General features: G+C 39.0%; 1 protein-coding gene across 1 annotated transcript in view; it reads right to left on the reverse strand.

Annotated features, from left to right (window-relative positions):
* PPP2R2B (protein phosphatase 2 regulatory subunit Bbeta) overlaps nt 1-21,961 on the reverse strand; it is a 603,721-nt gene that overhangs the window by 498,714 nt on the left and 83,046 nt on the right. The gene's annotated exons all lie outside the window — the stretch shown is intronic.

The following is a 21,961-nucleotide window of genomic DNA, read 5'->3' on the forward strand; positions in this document are numbered from 1 at the left end:
TCTCAGATTATGAGAAACAAATATTTTTTGGTTTTAAGCATCATAATTTAATTGTCTGTGTAATGACAGCTATAGGAAACCTACATGAAAGCAACTTCAAATTTTTTAAATAAAATCTTTATTTAAGCACTATGATTACAAGCATGATTGTAGTTGGGTTTCAATCATAAACAGAACATCCCCCTTCACCAGTGCAACATTCCCACCACCAATGCCCCCCATGTCTCCTTCCCAATCCCGGCCTATATTTGAGACAGGCATTCTACTTCTCTCAGTCATTAACATTGTCATGATAATTGTTAGTGTAGTTATTTTCCTAACTGCATGCACCACTTTTTGTGGTGAGCTTCATATTGTGAGGCCCTTCAGGACTTCATTTTTATTGTCTCTGGTCATTATTACAATAATGTTTTTTTTTTTTTTTTTTTTTGGTTTTTGGGCCACACCCGGCGATGCTCAGAGGTTACTCCTGGCTGTCTGTTCAGAAATAGCTCCTGGCAGGCACGGGGGACCATATGGGACACCGGGATTTGAACCAACCACCTTTGGTCCTGGATCAGCTGCTTGCAGGGCAAATGCCACTGTGCTATCTCTCCGGGCCCTACAATAATGTTCTTAATTTTTCTTAAAACCCATAGATGAGTGAGACTATTCTGTGTCTATCTTTCTGCCTCTGACTTATTTAACTCAGCATAATAGATTCCATGTACATCCACATATAGGAAAATTTCATGACTTCATCTATATTGATGGCTGCATAATATTCCATTGTGTATATGTACCACGGTTTTTTTTAGCCATTCATCTGTTGAAGGGCATCTCAGTTGTTTCCAGAGTCTGGCTATTGTAAATAGCGCTGCAATGAATATAGGTGTGAGGAAAGGATTTTTGAATTGTATTTTTGTGTTCCTAGGGTATATTCCTAGGAGTGGTATATTTGGATCATATAGGAGCTCAAATTCCGGTTTTTTTTTTTTAAAGAAATCTCCATATTGTTTTCTATAAAGGCTGAAATAGAGGGAAGCAACTTCAAATTTTGATATAATAAGAACGTAATAAGATGTAATAATAGAGCTGGAATGATAGCACAGCAGTATGGCATTTGTCTTGCATCCTGCCAAATCAGGATAAAGCCAGGTTCAATCACCAACATCTCATATGGTCCCTCAGCCAACCAGGAGTGATTCCTGATTTTAGAGCCAGGAGTAACTGGTGTGGCCCCCAAACAAACAAACAAACAAAAACAAGAAGATGTAATAATAAGAATCATCAGTCTACCACAAACAGAACAATTAAACTTCTATACTCAATATGCTAACTAGATATTGAATTTATGAGGTTCAGAAAAAAAGGAATTGAAAGTAGCCTACTTTTTAGGCATTTGCATAGTTAATGCAAACTACTCTGAAGTGTTTCTGAATCTGCCATTAGGAAACACATGTATTATTTTATAAGATTTTTCCCTAGGCTCCTCCTTCTGGGAACCATCATATCTAATATGTCTATTAGACTCAAAATATGTCTATTTTATGAATGACTTGAAAGAATTTCAGATCTCGGGGGTGGAGAGATAGCATGGAGGTAAGGTGTTTGCCTTTCATGCAGAAGGTCATGGGTTCAAATCCCGGTGTCCCATATGGTACCCCGTGCTTGCCAGGAGCAATTTCTTTTTTTCTTCTTTATTTGAATATACTGATTACATAAATGATTGTGATTAGGTTTCAGTCATGTAAAGGACACCCCACTTCACCAGTGCAACATTCCCGCCACCAATGTCCCAAATCTCCCTCCATCCCGCCCCACCACCACCTGTACTCCAGACAGGCTTTCCAGTTCCCTCATTCATTCACTTGATTATGGTAGTTCTCTGTGTAGTTATTTCTATAGCTGTACTCACCACTCTTTGTGGTGAGCTTCATGGAGTGAGCTGGTGTTCCAGCCCTCCTCTAATTGTCTCTGAGGATTGTTACAAAAATGACTTTTATTTTTCTTAAAACCCATAGATGAGTGAGACTATTCTGCGTCTCTCTCTCTCCTTCTGACTTATTTCACTCAGCATGATAGATTCCATGTACATCCATGTATAGGAAAATTTCATGACTTCATCTCTCCTGAAGGCTGCATACTATTCCATTGTGTATATGTACCACAGTTTCTTTAGCCATTCGTCTGTTGAAGGGCATCTTGGTTGTTTCCAGAGCCTGGCTATTGTGAATAGTGCTGCAATAAATATAGGTGTGAGGAAGAGGTTTTTGTATTGTATTCTTGTGTTCTTAGGGTATATCCCTAGGAGTGGAATAGCTGGGTCGAATGGGAGCTCAATTTCCAGATTCTGGAGGAACCTCCATATTGCTTTCCATAGAGGCTGTACTAGATGGCATTCCCACCAGCAGTGGATAAGAGTTCCTTTCTCTCCACATCCCCGCCAGCACTGATTGTTCTCATTCTTTGTGATGTGTGCCAATCTCTGTGGTGTGAGGTGGTATCTCATCATTGTTTTGATTTGCATCTCCCTAATGATTAGTGATGAGGAGCATTTTTTCATGTGCCTTTTGGCCATTTGTATTTCTTTTTTATCAAAGTGTCTGTTCATTTCTTCTCCCCATTTTTTGATGGGATTAGATGTTTTTTTTTCTTGTAAAGTTCTGTCAGTGCCCTGTATATTTTGGATATTAGCCCCTTGTCTGAAGGGTGTTGGGTGAATAGTTTCTCCCACTCAGTGGGTGACTCTTGTATCCTGGGCACTATATCTTTTGAGGTGCAGAAGCTTCTCAGTTTAATGTATTCTCATCTTTTAATCTGTGATTCCACTTTTTTGGAAAGTGCAGTTTCCTCCTTGAAGATGCCTTTAGTCTCAATGTCATGGAGTGTTTTACCTACGTGTTGTTCTATATACCTTATGGTATCCGATCTGATATCAAGGTCTTTAATCCATTTGGATTTTACCTTCATACATGATGTTAACTGGGGGGGTCTATGTTCACTTTTTTGCAAGTGGCTAACCAGTTCTGCCAGCAGAAGGTTGGATTCATCTTTTTTGACCCATTTTGCCACTCTGTGTCTTTTAATTGGTGAACTTAGTCCATTGACATTGAGGGAGATGATTGTCATAGGATTTAATTACATCTTTGTAAATAAGTTTGCTGTGTTTGTTGGTCTCTCTCTCTCTCTCTCTTTTTTTTTTTTTTTGGTTTTTGGACCACACCCGGTGATGCTCAGGGGTTACTCCTGGCTATGTGCTCAGAAGTCGATCCTGGCTTGGGGGACCATATGGGACACCATATGGGACACCGGGGGATCGAACCGCGGCCCATCCAAGGCTAGCGCAGGCAAGGCAGGCACCTTACCTCTAGCGCCTCTGCCTGGCCCCCTGGTCTCTCTCTCTTGTCTTAAAGTAGACCTGTCAGTTTTTTCTTTAAGGCTGGTTTTTTATCTGTGAAGTTTCTGAGCTGTTGTTTATCCATGAAGCTGTGTATTCTTCCTTCAAACCTGAACGTGAGTCAGGTTGGATGCAGTATTCTCGGTGAGGCATTCATTTCATTCAGTCTTGTCACAATATCCCACCACTGTCTTCTGGCTTTGAGAGTTTCTTGCGACATGTCTGCTATAAATCTTATGGATGCTCCTTTGAATGTAATTTCCCTTTTTGATCTTGCTGCTTTCAGTATTCTTTTTCTCTCTGTATGATTCGTCATTGTGACTAGGATGTGTCTTGGGGTGTTTTTCTTTGGGTCTCTTTTAGCTGGTACTCTGCAGGCATGCAGGATTTGATTGCATGCAGTCTTTAGCTCTGGGAGTATCTCTTTGATGATGTCTTTGACATTTGATTATTTCTGGAGATCTCCTACCTGGGTCTCTGGGACTCTAATGATTCTTATGTTGTTTCTGTTGAGTTTATCAAAGACTTCCATTTTCATCTGTTCGCATTCCTTGAGTACTTTTTCCATTGCCTGATCGTTTGTCTTAAGGTTCTTTTCCAATTTCTTCTGCTGTGTTGAGTTTTTCTGCATCTCATCTTCCAGTACTCCGATTCTCTCCTCAGCTGCTGTTACCCTGCTGGCGAGGCCATCCATTGAGGTTTTCAGTTGAGCTACCATGTTTTTCAGATCTGTTATTTCAGTTTGGAGTTTTCTGATTTCTGTCTTTGTGTTTCTGTTCAGATCGATCTATGCTTTCTTTGAGTTCTACAAACATCTTCCATATTGCTTTTTTAAGTTACTTATCTGAGAGGTTAATCAGATGGTTGGAATTTTTTATTCATCCAAGCTATCGTCTTTATTCTCTGTGCATGATGTTTGCCTGTGAGGTTTCCCCATTGTCACGCTTGTAGTCTGATTTTTCCTGCGTGTTGTGGTGGGGTTCATTGGTTAGAAAGAGTGCGTGGCCGCAAAGCGGAGTGGCCTTGCTCTTCTGCGGCCTCTAGATGACAGTTTTTTTTGGGGGGTGCACCTCCTAGGCCTCTGAGAAGAGCTTCAAGTATTCAGGGAAGGCAGACAAGCAAAGCTAAGAGTTCCCTTCAAGTTCTCAGGGTCATCCAAGGCACAGCAGGAAGGCAGAGTCAGCCAAGAACTCTCTGTAGTAGGCAGGATCTCTGGCAGTTACACTGATGAATCCAGTCTCAGGCGGCTTGAAACACCATGGCCCAAGATGGCTTCTGCGCCCTTCTGACTCCATATACATCCTGACCCACCTGTGAAGCAGGCAATATCACCCGCAGAAACGCTGATGAAATCCAGTCTCAGGCAGCTGGAAATTGCCCAAGATGGCTTCTGCACCCTTCAGTGTGTGTACATCCCGACCCACATCTGAAGCAGACAGGATCACTGGCAGGAACGAGATAATTTTCTATAATCAGGCCAGACTACATGGTCTGAATTATAATAATTGTTTGGGTACAGCTAATCCAGTGTATTGATTACTTTGTTCTCCATTGCAACCCAGAGACTCTCAGCCAAAGAGACTGTAAGTTGTGCTGCTGCTTTTTAATTTTTTAAATAACCTTTGTTTCCAAAATGTACTACTGGCAGAGGCAATGGCAATTAAAAATAGTATTTTGTTTTTCTGAAAGTTTAGGAGGAAATGCAGAAGGCATTATTTAGTCTTTTCATGGTATATAAAATGAAATGATATACATAAATCTATTTTTTGAAGGCAACAATTTTTTGAACACAGCAAATTTTTCTCCAAAGTTATGTTATTCAGCAAAGAATATTATGGATCATAGGTAGGAGAATTATTCTTTCCAATAAGAAGCTAAGGGTTAGAAAGTAGGAACACTGTCCATGTCCTTTTGAGTAACAAGATGTTTCTATGGGCCCCTACCTCACAGCTAGTGTGTATTAGCTGCTATTAAATCTTAGTAAACAGTAATGAGCATTTGTCTAAAGACAGTAAAGACAACAGCCAAATGGCTGAGAAGAATTTTCTTGGAGTTAGTTGTTGATGCTATACAATATTATTGAGAAAGTCCAGTCATTAGGTATATGAAGTCTGTAATATGAGTTTGAAAAATTCCTTATTCTTTGTTTTATTTTCTAAATTGGAATCCCTCGAGCAAAATGGCATATACCCCTCAATGCAAACTTAATCTCTTTATTTGTAGGTGATGCAAGGTGAAGAAAGGCAAGTGTCTATTTTCAATTCTTTCAAAAATGACTGCTTTTTTTTGGGGGGGGGGACTTGGAGGCTGAGACAACAAGAACTGCCAAGTGATGCTTGAATTCATAGTAATAGGTTCCTCCTTTCTGCATTTTTGGTTATACATTAGAGTACAACATCGAAAGTTGCCCCTTCAAAAGACAGTGTAATCAGAGATATTGCTTTTCTGAGCCCCAGGTCTGTTAATTAGTCTCAGCATCTTTCTTGACTATGAGTCTGCTAGCATAGGCTAAAACTATAAGTAGTATTTTCCTTATTTGAAATCATACCAAAGCATCTAAGCCAAGAAATTACAATATGTCACTGAATGTGAATGTATGGAGAATTGTATGGAGAATATAAAAACCCTTTTCTTTGTCTTATTTGCATTGCAAATAGAACAGCTAGCTAACCAGAGGTCTTGAGGAAATAACATAAATAAAACATAGCTTTACTACTGTAAAAGCTCAATTCATTCCAGAGGAGGCCAAGGCAATTACAGAAGGACCTTTTCCATCTCAACCAGCATATACCCTCTAAAATGAATACAGATAGGCTGGGGATTGGTTAATGGTGGCCTGGGGGACTATCTATTTAGGTAACTTTGCCAAACACTCAACAAAAGGAGCCTGATACTGCATTCTGTTTTGTATATTGCTAGAAATTGATGGAGAGGTAGATACCTGGATTTCAAATAAGTCTGAGTTGAAAAGAAAAAAATTCTTTGTATGGATAGTGACCAGAGAAAATTCACTGCTTAACATTGACAGTTTCTTCCCAGATACAATCAGTTTACAGGCAACATTCAAAGACACAGGACCTTTCTTCTAGGGACATTTGTTATGTTTTCTTTAGAATTTACTCTTAGTTATTATAACTATGATGACCCAAAACTACTTTGGATTGTATATCTGCCATATCTTCTGCCCCTTGCTCTGTGATGGCATGAATGATTTATACAGTCAAAGCACATGATTATGGTTCAACCAAACTGTATTTTACCTGAACTGGATCAGAGAGGGAGCAACCAGGGCGATGCAAATCTAGTCAATTAGCATTAATAATATTCATTTCTGTGGGCTTCCTACATCTGAGAAAGTAGACTCCTTAATTCTGAGTTTTTTGCTTTGAGCATGGCAAGATGAAATACTGGAACTGGAGCTGAAGAATGGAACCAACATATGGAAATAAAACTGAGAGAATAAGAGAGAGACTCTCAGTCCCTAAGCTCATATAGGTTGAGTCCTTGTGTCCAAGAAAATCCTATCTTGTTACTATTTACCTAAAAATGGTAAGTTTCCTTTTTATTTAGTCCACCTTGGTAAGATTTTCTATAAGAAATGGAATACGTGTATTCCCCTTTTCTTCTTTACCTCTCATAACTGCCTTTGTGAATACCATCTCCTACCATTTCTGTTTTTGGCACCACCATAAGTGTACCTCGACAATACATATGTGATGTGTCCACAAAAGCCACACTCTTGACCATTTGTTTTCAATGCAAGCATGCTTAACCCAAATTCACTTTCTTTATGAGATATCAATCTCATTTTACCTCCACTCATCAATGGCAAACTTTAAAACATCCTGCGCTTATAATAATTTCCCCTTCTATGTAAACTTCAATAATTTACAAATGATCTATATCTCCCATAAAGTCATTCAGGCCCTATTCTTCATTATTTATGCAGAGGCAGAACCACTTTTAGACTCACAGAAAGTCTTCACATACACCCTGCCTGCATTCCAGTACAGACCCTTAAACCATGCTTCCTGTGGTGTATAATTCAAGAAGTAGACATTCATAAATGGCTCTGTGACTCCATTCATCTATGAAGTGAGAAATAATATTAAAACCTATTTCATAGATTGTTATGAGGATAAAAATAAGTTTATTATGGTGAATGCTTATTAAATTACCTGAAACTTGGTAAATTTGTGATGAAAATTAATTATTGTTACTAAAATTTTGGTGTCTTAAAAATGGCATAAAATAAGAATCCACAACTATAAACACAATAATGAGAAAAGGGCTTATGTTATTATGTAGAAAGGGGAAGAATCTTTTAGCCATTTAAAAAATATGCATGTCAGTGTGGTAAGTGATATCCATAGAGACATGGATTCTTAAAAGAGTTTGCAAAAGCACATTCTCTAAGACCTGATCCAGGAATTTCTGAACTACCAGGTCTAGGAGCATGATTTTCATTTTTAACAGGTTTCCATGGGTTATTTCTTTTTTCTTTTTTGGCCACACTTGCTCCATGCTTTGTGTTGAGATAGCACTCCTGGATTGGGGGACCATATGGAACACCAGTCAGTGAACTCAGGTCAGTCCTGGGTCAACCGCATGCAGGGCAAACGCCCTACTGCTGTGCTGCCACTCCAACCCCTCATGGGTGACTTTTAAAGAGAAGATATATGTCCTCCTTTTTGCCTGGATGGGCCAGATCTTCATGGTGGAGATAATGCTTAAGCCAAGTTTTTATAGATGATTAGGTTATTTGCTAACTTTGGCCCAATGCAGGTTAGTAGTGAGTATATAACTCTTCTATGCCACTGTCTATGCCAGGGGTCTTCAAACTTTTTAAAGTTGGGGCCAGATTATGGTCCCTTAGAGAGCTGGAGGGCTGGACTATATGAGCTACTAATTCCTACTCACACTGCACATATCTTATATAAATAAAATGAAAACCATTTATAAATAAACAGATCATGCACCAGTATTTTAATGGGAACTGTGGGCCTGCTTTTGGCTAATGAGATGGTCAATGTTCAGTTCCATATTTGTCACTGCCAGCCGTAACAAGTGATGCAAGTGGGCATCAGTTAATCTTGATCTGGTTGGAGATTTCAGATGTTTCATTCTTGAAAAAGTCTGTTCACAGGCATAAGTGCTACCAAAGATGGTTACCATTTTGAGTGCATGGTTCCTAATATTTGGATATGTCGCAGAGGGGAGAGATGCATAGAAATTCAAAAGGTTACTTGACTTAAATGCATCTTTCAGAGAGTCACAATTCTGCAGTTCAGCCAGTTCCATTTGGTAAATTGTAAGGACATTTTCAATCTCAACAGAAAATGGGTTACGAAAAAGCTGTATGTCCTGTTCATGGAGATAAAGCTCTTTGAATCTAAATTGAAACTCCTTTTGAAACAATTCTAGTGAAGCCAGGCATGTTTCCTTTGGGAATGCAACCAATGGTTTGTCCGCTGATAGGTTTTGAGTTGTTGAAAGATGACTGAAATTTTCCTCCTGTACTTGTTTGATGAGAAGGCCTAATTTTACTTCAAATGCTTTCACATGCTCACAGATGAGCTTTCCCTTGCCTTGAAGTTGCAGATTGAAACTATTGAATAGCTCTGTTATATCTGTCAGAAAGGCAAGGTGCCATTTCCACTCTCTATCATTGAGCTCTGGTACTTCTTGGTTTTTTTGAAAGTAGAAAAGCTGTAATCTGAGGAAGTAAGTCATAGAAACGTTTCAAAACTCTTCCTCTACTCAGCCAATGGACTTCTGTGTGGTACAGAACATCTTCATGGGCAACATTTACCTCAGATAGAAATTCCTGAAATTATTTGTGGTTTAGTGCATGAGTTCTAATGTAATTAACACAAGATACCACAATTTTCATAACAGAGTTCCACTTCAGTGATTTACAACACAGCACTTGTTGGTGGATGAGGCAGTGTATGGCAATTGGATGAGGATGGTTATGTTTGTCCATCTCTTGTGTAATGTGAGCAATTACTCCTCTCTTAGACCCCACCATGCTAGGAGCACCATCAGTTGTTACACTGACTAGTTTAACCCAGTCCAGCTCCAAACCATTCACAGTTTGGCAAACCTTTACAAATATATTCACTCCTGTGGTTGTACCTTTGATACTTTGCAGTGCAGCAAACTCTTCTGTGACTTCAAAATACTCATTTGTCCCATGCATATAAATGAGAAGTTGGGCAGAATCACGAACATCATTGCTCTCGTAGAGTGCCAAGGAAAAATAGCAAAGTTTCTTTGCAGAGTTTTGCAAATGGTGCAGCAAATTTTCTCCCATTTCTTCCATCCTTCATGTCATTGTAACTCCTGAAAGGCTCACTGTACTAAATAAATAGGCCTTCTCTGGACACATCTCTTTGGCAACAGAAATAAGGCATTCTTTAACAAATTCTCCCTCCACAAATGGTTTGCCATTGCACGCTATTAGCTTGGCAACTTGAAAACTTGCCTGCAGTGAGGAAGTATTTAACTGCTTCTGCTTCACAAAAGTATTTTGCTGAGTCATCAGTGTATGTTTCAGTTATAATATTTTATCTTTTCTTACTTCTCCAACCAAAAAAATTATATTTATCTTTATGTTGAGTTTGATAGTGGCTTCGCAAATTGTATTCTTTGAACACAGCAACTATATTCTGGCATATTAGACACACAGCTTTTTCTTTGTACTGCATAAAAAAGTAATCCTAAGTCCACTGTTCTTTGAGTATCCTACACTCGCCATCAATTTTTCTTTTTCTTAACATCATTGTTTCCTAGGGATTCCAAACTGATATTAGTGAAATACAAATATGTGTATATATACACACAGTGTATGAACCCCCATTAGTCCCTGATGTGAACACTTACCCCTTGCAGGCTTTTCTAAGCAGACCAGCTCAGTCCCTGATAGTTCAGTTATATCTCCCTATATAATGCCCAAATTGATATGTTCAGAATCAGCATGTGAACACTGAAAAAGAATTGCAAAATGCATATAAAATTTTCAATGTAACCCCTTTAAAATGCTTCAGCATTGAACCCCTAATTTTCCACATGGGAAATTCAGCACCAAACCCTAACCTCCCACTGCTCACCCCCTAACTTTGATTTCAGCACCAAATGCCTCACCATCCCCAAAGGGGAACTTTCATATGAGTCACCCACAGCCCAATCGGGCTGAATCCCCCATCTGGCAAAAATTTATTTCTATGGCACTTTTGACTGACCTTTGGCAGTGGAGGGAGTGGAGGAAAACCTCACTGCCAGGCAGGCACAGCACACAGACACCACGTTGCCTGGGGGTGGAGCAGGCACCTTTTTTTTTTTTTTTTTAATTTTTTTTTATTTAAACACCTTGATTACATACATGATTGTGTTTGGGTTTCAGTCATAAAAGGAACACCACCCATCACCAGTGCAACATTCCCATCACCCAAGTCCCAAATCACCCTCCTCCCCACCCAACCCCCGCCTGTACCCTAAACAGGCTCTACATTTCCCTCATACATTCTCAATATTAGGACAGTTCAAAATGTAGTTATTTCTCTAACTAAACTCATCACTCTTTGTGGTGAGCTTCCTGAGGTGAGCTGGAACTTCCAGCTCTTTTCTCTTTTGTGTCTGAAAATTATTATTACAAGGGTGTCTTTCATTTTTCTTAAAACCCATAGATGAGTGAGACCATTCTGCGTTTTTCTCTCTCTCTCTCTGACTTATTTCACTCAGCATAATAGATTCCATGTACATCCATGTATAGGAAAATTTCATGACTTCATCTCTCCTGACAGCTGCATAATATTCCATTGTGTATATGTACCACAGTTTCTTTAGCCATTCATCTGTTGAAGGGCATCTTGGTTGTTTCCAGAGTCTTGCTATGGTAAATAGAGCTGCAATGAATATAGGTGTAAGGAAGGGGTTTTTGTATTGTATTTTTGTGTTCCTAGGGTATATTCCTAGGAGTGGTATAGCTGGATCGTATGGGAGCTCGATTTCCAGTTTTTGGAGGAATCTCCATATCGCTTTCCATAAAGGTTGAACTAGACAGCATTCCCACCAGCAGTGGATAAGAGTTCCTTTCTCTCCACATCCCCGCCAACACTGTTTATTCTCATTCTTTGTGATGTGTGCCATTCTCTGGGGTGTGAGGTGGTATCTCATCGTTGTTTTGATTTGCATCTCCCTGATGATTAGTGATGTGGAACATTTTTTCATGTGTCTTTTGGCCATGCGTATTTCTTCTTTGTCAAAGTGTCTGTTCATTTCTTCTCCCCATTTTTTGATGGGGTTAGATGTTTTTTTCTTGTAAAGTTCTGTCAGTGCCTTGTATATTTTGGAGATTAGCCCCTTATCTGATGGGTATTGGGTGAATAGTTTCTCCCACTCAGTGGGTGGCTCTTGTATCCTGGGCACTATTTCCTTTGAGGTGCAGAAGCTTCTCAGCTTAATATATTCCCATCTGTTAATCTCTGCTTTCACTTGCTTGGAGAGTGCAGTTTCCTCCTTGAAGATGCCTGTAATGTCCTGTAGTGTTTTGCCTATGTGCTGTTCTATATATCTTATGGTTTTGGGGCTGATATCGAGGTCTTTAATCCATTTGGATTTTACCTTTGTACATGATGTTAGCTGGGGGTCTAAGTTTAATTTTTTGCAAGTGGCTATCCAATTGTGCCACCTTTTTACATCATATAGTCACCCACATATGGTACTCCTCTCCACACGGCATCCGATGTCCTCCAGTGACGTCATCAGCAATGCACGTGCCAAGCGCCAGGTGCAAGGGTGCATCAATGTCCCTCTCAACACCGCTCTCATGCCCACCCTCCCAGCACACAACATGCCATGGGCGGAGGCGGTTGACATCATCCCTGAGAAACCATGACACTGAGTGTATATGCTGGCAGGTATCTTGGCAACCAAACAGCGCTCACTGCTGGCGGGCTGGATCAGACTCCTCTGCAGGCCGCATGTGGCCCGCGGGCCATAGTTTGAAGACCCCTGGTCTATGCTGAGACAGTGATGTTCTATGGGCTCTAAATATGTAATAGTTATTATGTTTTATCTTTGAGTTTAGTGCTTTTGTCTTTCTATATAATAAAGAGCCTGGAATTTCTTTTAAAAATGGAGATATTTGTTCTTTTAGGCCTTTCCTCAGCCTCCTTCTGGGTTCCAATGCCATTTCTGTTCGTCTGCCCCTTGGGACCAGCCAGGTTTGTGTCTGGGCAGGAACAGAGAATTTCCCATCTTAATCCCTCCCACCAAATGTGAACAGGGCTGTCTTTTGGACCTTTCCTCAGCCTACTTTCATGTTCCATTTCTGACTGCCCCATAGTGCCAGCCAGGTTTGTGTCTGAGATGCAACAGTAACCCCTACCCCTTCCCAACTTTTTTCACTTATCCTTCATGCACTAGGGTCTGCATGAACTCATTTCAATTTATATCATAGAGTTCATGGCAGATTGAATCTAGCACTTCTTTTTCTTAGAAAATATTTAGCTTAAAACCCAGTTGGACAAACCAGTGAAAAAGTATGCAATATTTTTATAATACTTAGATAACCTTGCTTATTGAGAAAAATAACCTATAAAGAAGATATACTCAAGCAACCTTTTGTACAAATATTTCAATAGATCACTTTCTTAAATACCCTGATACTCAAGCATTCCAAACCACTAAATGCAAAGATCAGTGGGGAATCTAAGGAAGATACCTACAATTGGTGATATGGAAAGAAATCTTGGAAAATTTTCAAGTCCATCAGAATACCTGAACCTTAAAGATTAAGACCTAAAATCAACACAATGTTTTAGCAATGGAAATCAAGGAACTACTAGTCTGTGAAATTAAGAAATCTATAGATGAACAATTCATCTAACTCAAAGAAGTCTATCAGAAAATGAAAGAATCTATACAAATGGGACTGAAAGAACTAAAAAAGCATATAGGCAAGCTGTAATAGTTGAATTATAAGGTGGAGAATCACATAGATAAACTTAAAAATAAATTACAAGTCAGCAGAGATAAAGAAGTCAAAAAAGAAATGAGAGACAAACCATTGGAAGAAAATATAAGGTACTTAATAAACAAAGACAAAATAAAATAAATAATCTTAAAATTACAGGAATTTTATAAGAGGAAGAAAATGGGAAAGGGAAAGAATAAATAATGAGGGAGATAATAGCAGGGAAATTTCCCACCCTTGGGAAAGATTCTCTGCAAATATATGAGGTAAAATGAGTACCAAAAAAAATGATCATAATATGACAACACCAAGACATTTGGTATAAAAATGGTAAAAAAAAAAAAAGGAGAGGTGAACTCTTTAATGCAGTAAGTAATAAAAAACTCAAGTATAAAGGGAAAAGCATAAGAATAAACCCAGAATTTTCATTTGAAACAACCAGGCAAGAAAAGACTGTAATGTTATATTCAAACTACTGAATGAAAAAAAAAAAAAAACTTTAGTCAACCCAGAGTCCATTAACCAGCAAAACTCTCATTTACACTGGAGAGAGGATTAAAAACACCTCATAAGAAAAAGAACTAACAAAACTTTAGCTAACAGATCTGACCCTTAAGAGAATACTCAAAGAGCAATTACACAAACCAAATCTCCAATTGTTACAAAAACAATCCTACAAAATATGATGGCACAAATGACCCTTCTGTCAATAGTTTCCTTAAATGTCAATGGACTAAACACTCCAATCAAAAGGCAGAGATTAGCAGTTTGGATCAAGAAACAAAACCCTGCAGGAAACACACATATAAGTTCAGGATAGACACTGGCTCAGAGTTGAAGGATGGAAAACAATTATACAAACCAATAGAAAACAAAAAACTGGGACAGCCATACTCATATTAGACCAAACTGCATTCAACCTCAAGAAAGTTCTTTTTTTATTAATAATTTTTATTGTAACCAAAGTGGATTACAAATCTTTCACAGTGATATTTTAGGTACATAGCAGCATTGAGCCCAGTGCATTTCCACCACCAGTGTTGTCTTCTCTCCTACCATGTTCCCAACATGCATTCCATATCTCCTTCCTTTGCTCCTGGGCTGCTAGTATAATTGGTGCCCTCTGTGTCTAGCTTGTTGTAGAATGGGTATTGATTCTGTAGTTGTTGGCTTTGGGTTTGGTGTTTAAGACTGATTTTTTTTTATTTCTACTCAATGTTCATACAACTGTTTGGTCTTGGCACCATCCATTTCCCCCCTCAATTTATGAAGCATAACAAGATGATTCAAGCTATGTTGTTCTTTTTGAAAGGAAAGAAAAAGAAAAAAATCGAAACAACAAAAACAAAAAAGCAAAAAACAAACAAATCATGGAGGGGTCCATCTATTCTAGAGGGTTCTAAATATCAATTTAAGAGAAGAAAGGGAAAAAGAAAGAAAAACAACAACAACAACAACAAACCTGGAAAGCACCACCGCAATACAGACAACAACCAAAAATAATCGCAAGCCTGAAATAAAAAGGAAAAGGGAAAAAAAAATATTGTGCTTTTTTTTCCACCCTTTTTTGCATAGGCACAATAAATATTGGGGAGTTTAGAAAGGGAATTCTCTTGGGCTAAGAGATGCAGGGTTTCTCCACCCTTGAAGCATGCTGTCATGGGAATAACTACAGGCTCTGTGCATGCTCTTTTACTTTCCCCTAGGTCTTTTTGTGGTATCTGAAAACTTTCTGCTCAGTCATGGATGATAAAATCAGGCCTCTGTAACTAGAGATCTTAATATTTGCACAGGTCATAGGATGGAGTCTAGGATAGAGTCTTTCTTTACAGTTCTAGAAGTTCTGTTCCATTACTGTTAATTGGTGGTCTTGGTGTTTGCACCAATCCTAGGACAAAGCCTAGGATAGAGTCTTTCATTATGTTTCCAGAAGTTCTGCTCAGTTGAAGTTGTCTCAGTCAAATCTCTGGAATTAGAGCTCTTGATTGTTGCACAGATAGTAGGTCAAAGCCTAGACTAGTGTCTTTTTTATTGGTCCCAGGATAAGTTCTTCCCAGTCATGGTTGTCACAGTCAGATGATTTTCAGAAGTTCAGGCCTACCTGGTCTATGATGAGTTCCAATATGAATAATTAAAAGTATCAGCAAGTATTTATACAGTGCAGTTAAAGCAGTACTATTTAGTCAATCCCTGATGTCCTTAGGAAGCATCTAAAAATTGAGTCCACATTAGAGCTGTGTGTACTTACTGAGTAGGCAGGTCTGTTGCTTGAAAATAATGTCAAAAAAACAGTCAATGTTATGAAACTTTCCAGAAATGTACATCTCACAAATGAAGGATATCTCAGAACAGACTATTACATTGGTATGCCTTTTACAAGGTACCATATAACAAATAATTTTTCAGTGTCCAAATGTTTAGCTAGGAGAATCACATGAGTAAAAGGTATGATTACTGTCATCTTTCCATCTTTCCACCATGGTTCTGTAATTATACAACAGTGACTATCATGTAGAGATAAGCCCACACTTTGGTATCTGAGTATTCTGGTATTGTGAGACACTAGTGTTGGGTCCTTCGACTTGAGGACCTCTTAGTAGAAAAATACCTTAAAGTGTATATGATAACTTGTTTTTCTTCACCTGTCACTCATTTATTCAGCCAGTAATTGCATCCTGATAGAGGACCACTTCTGAATCATTGTCTGATCTTAATGAAACTGTTGGTCAAGACACCTTGTGGTGAACCAAACTAAAATAATCACATTTGTTCTTTCAATACTTTGTACCTTAAGCTGGTAAATGTAAAGATAAAAATTTGAAATCAGAGTTGATTTACTATGAATAGCTTAGACTGTTAATTAGACCTAAACACCAGAGCTTCCCTGATTCCTAGCCTTTTTCAGTGAAACTCAATTCATTTTGCAGAACTATCATAGTGTTTATAAATGATTTCCTCTTTTTCTAAAATTAACCATAGTTAATTTCTGTTGCTTGCAACTGATAACTTCAAAAGGTCTGTTCCAAGCTGCCTGTGTTGTCTGGGTACATGGCAGGAATTGGGATTTGGGAGAGTACATGGTTGGGATTGGGAGAGAGACAGAAAGAGATAGAGAAAGACACAGAGACAAAAAGAGATGCAGAGAGAAAGTAACTAGTTACTTTGGTCTTTAGGGATTTGAAGCATAAATTGTATTTTTTATTTTTTAATATTTTTGTTTGTTTTGGGGCCACACCCGGTGATGCTCAGGAGTTACTCCTGGCTATGCTCTCATAAATTGCCCCTGGCTTTGGGGGACCATATGGGATTCCAGGGATTGAACCCAGGTTCGTTCTTGGTCAGCTGAGTGCAAGACCCTACCACTGTGCTATCACTTCAGCCCGTAAAGCAAAAATATTAGAGAATTATCACTGAATACATATTTATATCAGACACAATGTTACAAATAAATAAGCACAAATAAATAATTAAAAAGGAGTAGAAGACTGAATGATTACTGTTAATCTTGGGGAGCCACTATGAAAATTAAAGATAAAATGCATATCTGAAGTGCAGATGAATCCATAAAATAATAAGCATTGGGCCAGCGAGGTGGCGCTAGAGGTAAGGTGTCTGCCTTGCAAGTGCTAGCCAAGGAAAAGACCACGGTTTGATCCCCCGGCGTCCCATATGGTCCCCCCAAGCTAGGGGCAATTTCTGAGCATGTAGCCAGGAATAACCCCTGAGCATCAAACGGGTGTGGCCCAAAAAACAAAATAATAATAATAATAATAATAATAATAATAATAAGCATTAAGTGGACTTGAGTTCACAAGCCAAAAGCAGTAGAACTAATTCTAATCACATATGTTTCACTATTGAAATCAGGTCATTGACTTTTATAACTTAAAAATACAATAAATGCAAAAGACAGACTGCACCCAGAAGATTTCACATTCCAGTTCTTCTGATTCTCTTCAGCTGGTATGTTGGGGGCTCTGGGTAGGACAGCTAGCCATAGGCCCCCTGGGCTGACCATTTAGTCCAGGGGACTGAGATCCTCCCACACCAGAGTGGTCTTCAGGGCCACGCCTGGTAAATCGGGCCCTGGGGGGAGGGTGGGGGAGAAAATTCCTCCACTATGCATCCACAAACTACAGAAACTACAGAGGCAGGCTGCACCCAGAAGATTTCACATGCCAGTTCTTCTAATTCTTTTCAGCTGGTATGTTGGGGACTCTGGGCAGGACAGCTAGCCATAGGCCCCCTGGGCTGACCACTTAGTCCAGGGGACTGAGATCCCTCCCCCACCAGAGTGGTCTTCAGGGCCACGCCTGGTAAATTGGGCCCTGGGGGAGGGGGAGGGAGAGAAATTTTTTCCATATGCATGTTGAACCCCATTCAGGAGTTCTTTTCTTCCTAGTATTCATTTTCAAAAGCTTGCAGGCACAAGCGCCCACGTGACATATATACTTTTTATTAACTCTCAAAAATATTCTTAATTTATTTTCTTTCTAGGGAGAGGCAAAAGTAATTTACCACTAGAGTTAATGTTAGCCATGGTACCTCAGTAAACATTCTTCTTAGTTAACAACTAAAATTTATAATGTAAAATAACATTTATTCATAATTTTTCATGCTCCTGCTAGTGGTCCTCAATCTTTATATTACTGATTATTATTGAACTCTCATAAAAATTTCATGATGTAGCGATTATTAAACCCTACTTAGAAGAATGAACATTTTTATTAATATCTTTATTTAAACACCTTGATTACAACTATGATTATAGTTGGGTTTCAGTCATGCAAGAACACCCCTATCTTCACCAGTGCAACATTCCCATCAAAATGTCCCAAATCTTCCTCCTCCACACCACCCACCTGCCTGTACTCTAGACAGGCTTTCTACTTCCCTCATTCATTCACATTGTCATGATAGTTCTCAATGTAGTTATTTCTCTAACTGCACACATCACTCTTTGTGGTGAGCTTCACGTCGTGAGCTGGAACTTTCAGCCCTCCTCTCTTTTGTCTCTGAAAATTATTGTAAGAATGTCTCTCATTTTTCTTAAAACCCATAGATAAGTGAGACTATTCTGCCTCTATCTCTTTCCCTCTGACTTATTTCACTCAGCATAATAGATTTCATGTACATCCATGTATAGGAAAATTTCATAACTTCATATCTCCTGATGGCTGCATAATATTCCATTGTGTATATGTACCAAAATTTCTTTAGCCATTCATCTGTTGAAGGGCATCTTGGTTATTTCCAGAGTCTGGCTATTGTAAATAGTGCTACAATGAATATAGGTGTGAGAAAGGGATTTTTGTATTGCCTCTGAGAGCCACTGGAATGTGGCCCAAAAATCAGAGGGCGGGTAAAGAGAGAGAGGTAAAGAGAGAGAAACAGAGAGAGAGGCAAAGAGAGAGAAACAGAGAGGCAAAGAGAGATGAGAGAGGAGAGAGAGAACTTTAGAGACTTTAGAGAGAGTGAAAAATCTTAAGCTAAGCCAGTTAATTCACCAGTCAGACTACCATTTTAAATTTACAAGAATTATTTTGGATTGATTTGCCTTCATTTCACAGATGCTAAGGAAAGTATCAAATGTCACAAAACAACATTGCAGACTTATCTTTGTCGTGATGATGCAATTCAACAAAGAATATGAATTAAAAGAGTTCAAAGTGGATAAGGAAAAATCCAAAATTCACTTTCACTCAAGTACACACTGTATAAAATGAGCAATAAACTCTATGCCCTCGCTGAGCTCATTGAGGAATGCTCAATGGCATTTGTCTCTTCATGGTGATGACAACCTGGCCTCAGCTACCTTCGCCTCAGAATCAACCAGATGATCATTGCAGGAGAGTTGCTGTCTTCCTCGAGGTTTTGTGTGGTTAATATTTCATGAACCCTTTTGAAACTCCCTCTCCTTTAAAAGTCCAGCCAGACCTTGCAGTGGGGGCGTCCACCCCAAGGGGTCTTCTCCCAACCCTCAGCGAACCCTCTCTTTCTCATCCTTAGGTGTCAGTTTAGTTCTATGCTCACACTTTTTGGGGGAGCCTCTCAAGCAGTGATTAGAAAGGTCTGGGGCCACTGGACCAAGCAGTTAGGAAACTCAATGTGAAGGCCCAAGGGTGCAGTGCTGCTCGAACCCTCTAGTGAGTGAGCCAGGTCACTGGGTCATCCCAGCAGTGCTCAGGGATCTCTAGTATAAGCTGAGAGCATGCTCCAGAAATTAAATACCTTTCTAGTTACACAGCACCATTATGTAGATTTAAGAAATTGGTAGGCTCACCGACCAAAATATGATACAGGATGTATGTTCATCTCTAACCATATTCAGTCATCCAAAGAAAGATAATAAATGGTAATAGTTATTTGCAACTTACATAAATCTTAAACATAAATATTAATTGACTTCAATTTGCTAGGAAATCCCAGAAAATAGTCCTCTGGAATGATATAGTCCTTTACTCATCAGAATGGGAGCTCCTTTTTGATCGGAGCTCTTAGGGATCCTGAGTGAGTTCCTGGAATCTCCTGAGTGGCTTCTGCCATCTGCTGTGCACCTGGGCACAACTCTTCCTGAGTAGCTTTTACATTATTCATTCATTTAAGGAAAATAGTGACAATGTGACTGTCATCTCCTTTAGACATTTTGTGAGGATTGTCAGAAATAAAAAAGCCAAGTCTGTCATCTGGCAATATGTCTGCCACCACCAAAAGTCCTCAGAAGTTTTTCTGCTCGCACCTCCTGAACTCCAGGAACTTTAGTTCTTGCCTAAATCCAAATGGTGTTCTATGAATCCTCCTTTACAAAAAATAGTTTCTGAGGGTCAAAGTGATAGTACATGGGATAAGGCACTTGCTTTGCATGTGCCTGACCTGGTGGACCACATTTTCCCCCATCCCCTCAGAGCAGGGCCAAAAGTAGGCCATGAGAAGAAGCTAGAGTACAGCCATAGCACTTAACACATAACAAAATAAATGAAGCAACCAACTAAATAAATGGTGTCTTTGGGGCTGTATTGTATAAGGGTTAAGGCTCCTGTCTTGCATGTGGCTCACTCTGATTCAAACCTCAGCAACATATATGGTTCCTTGAGCTCCACTTGGAGCATGTATCAGGAGTAAACTCTTAGTACAGCTGGGTGTCATCCCCCCACACGAGAAAAAAAAAAGTTATGATACTATACCCAACAATATTGATTATATTTCTACCTCATATTCTTCTTGTATTGAGAAGGTATGAAAGATGAAATCTTAATATGGTAAACCCATTTTCTCTGCTACAGTGACCCTCCTTTTTATTTTTCTTTCAATAACCAGACTAACGTCAGATAAACATCAGAGTTTTCAGCCTGGCATAATCACTTATCTATTGTGAAACCCTATTCAAACTGCTCACCTCTCCTCTCAAACCCTTCACCTATAAGGTGAGAATATGATTCCTAGCATAACTGAAGCAACAATAAAATATGAGAATGTTTGTAAAGTGCTTTGTATGGTGCCTGACCAAGCATGTGCATATTTACATATTTTTAAAACAAGGTAAGTCCCTTTGGGTGAAAAGAAGCAATGGTTTGATGAAAGATAATATTTGAATTTCAGTAATGAACTGAAAAGTACTTCATATGGATGTTGTCTTATGAAGCATGTTACAATATGATGTTACCTGGATAAAAAATATTTTTAAAAACCTATTTCAAGGGCTTGTAAGGTGCATTTCTTGCATTTGTCTGACCAGAGTTTGATCCTCAGTATAGCCTGAATCCCTCCAGGTGTTAACTCTGAGCACAGAGACAGAGTAAGCCTTTAGAATGGCCAAATGTGGCCCCTCAAAACAAAATAAACACATAACTAAAATAAATCCATTTCAGACATTAAAAGGGAAATCCAAAAGAAAACTGTCACTCTACCAAGGCCAGTTATCCTGCGCATTCATCAGGAAGGATAAGTGTTATGCGTGCTCTTAGACAATGTTCATTAGGCTGCCTAAATATTGATGCTGGCCAGAGGCCCTTTTTCATGATGTATTTGTGCATTATAGAACACTGTCACCTGGTGGACTAATATAGCACATGCAAGCAAGATTGAATGAGGTCTGATAAGTCAGCTGTTAAAACACAGGAAGAGACAGTCCTCAACCACACTGGCTTCAGCTCCTTGATTGGATTTAGATTTAATCCAGGGAAATCTGGGAAATCCTGCTGTGAAAATATCCCTCCATCTTCATCCAGTTATAAAAATGACACAAAGGTAAGAGAATGGTATTTTATTTGAAGGCTGGCCTTGGCCACCTGTTCCTAGCCCAAGAAAAAGTTCCTCTGTCAGCATGATCTAAAAAAACAACACCACCTTCCACTCCCCATTATTTTTTTTTTAATTTTATTTGTATCTCCTAGATAGGGACTTAGGCCTTTTTCATAGGAACTTGGGACATGAATTACTTTGATTTACCTCATATTTCTTCGTCTTTCTACAAACTGAGAGAAGAAAAAAAAAGTGAATGAGGTTCAGAGGCCAAGTGGTTTCAGGTGCATTGGGTGGAAAAAAAAAAAGGCCAGAATGCAATACCAAAATCAAATAAAACAACAATAGAATTAAGAGACACA

Source organism: Suncus etruscus, chromosome 4, assembly GCF_024139225.1.
Source record: "Suncus etruscus isolate mSunEtr1 chromosome 4, mSunEtr1.pri.cur, whole genome shotgun sequence".
In the NCBI taxonomy this organism is placed as follows: domain Eukaryota; kingdom Metazoa; phylum Chordata; class Mammalia; order Eulipotyphla; family Soricidae; genus Suncus; species Suncus etruscus.